Below are 1,073 nucleotides of genomic sequence, written 5' to 3' on the forward strand. Positions count from 1 at the left end.
TAAGGGTACCTAGAAATTCAGGAGCTTTTGTCGTCATTTTGGAGGATTTTGGCCGTGGACTTTGTGCAAGAATATGGTGAGTAGATGTCTAGGCATTACAGCTGGGGAAAACTCTTCAGAAGTGGTATCTGCGTTTTATTTTATTTTATTTTATTTTGGTTTTTTGAGACAGGGTTTCTCTGTAGCTTTGGTGTCTGTCCTGGAACTAGCTCTGTAGACCAGGTTGGTCTCGAACTCACAGAGATCCGCCTGCCTCTGCCTCCCGAGTGCTGGGATTAAAGGCGTGCGCCACCATCGCCCGGCTGGTATCTGGGTTTTAGTTTGTTTTCCTCAACCTAATCCAAAACATCTTTTCAAGTAGATAACAGTAGACAGTGTTTTCTCTCTAAAGGTGATATTGTGTATGTATACATGTATGTACACATACAGACATATAAACTGGGTCTTGCTTTATAGCCTAAGCTACACTCAGATGTGATCCTTCTGCTGGGGTTACTATTTTGAATTATGCACATCAATTATTGTTGGTTTTAACTGGAGATTGAGCCTTAGGCCTTACACATGCTTCTGAGTATCCTACCACTGAGTTCCATCCCTCAACAGTTCATTTATTTATTGAGAAAGGGTCTTAGTACGCTGCTCAGGCTAGCCTTGGACACATTATGCAGCCTTAGCTAGGCCTGTGTTCCTTATGCTCTTCCTGTCTTAACCTCCCAAGTATAACTCGACACTTGGCAAGGGATCTTTGATGTGTACCATGGCTGAGAAGAATAAACTTAAAGAGTCAAGGTGGGATAGTGAGCACAAGAGCAAGAGCTTATCAACCCAGCCGAGGAATATTTGCATTCCAAAACTCACTATCAGAATGAATGAACTAATGGGCTTGAAAATCTCCAATTATTGCTGTTTATACCCCCTAATAATAATACAAAACCTGCTGTATGTAAGTATAATATATATATTTTTTGGCCGGGTGACGGTGGCGCACGCCTTTAATCCCAGCACTCGGGAGGCAGAGGCAGGTGGATCTCTGTGAGTTCGAGACCAGCCTGGTCTACAGAGCTAGTGCCAGG

Source organism: Microtus ochrogaster, assembly GCF_000317375.1.
Source record: "Microtus ochrogaster isolate Prairie Vole_2 chromosome 14 unlocalized genomic scaffold, MicOch1.0 chr14_random_1, whole genome shotgun sequence".
NCBI lineage: Eukaryota > Metazoa > Chordata > Mammalia > Rodentia > Cricetidae > Microtus > Microtus ochrogaster.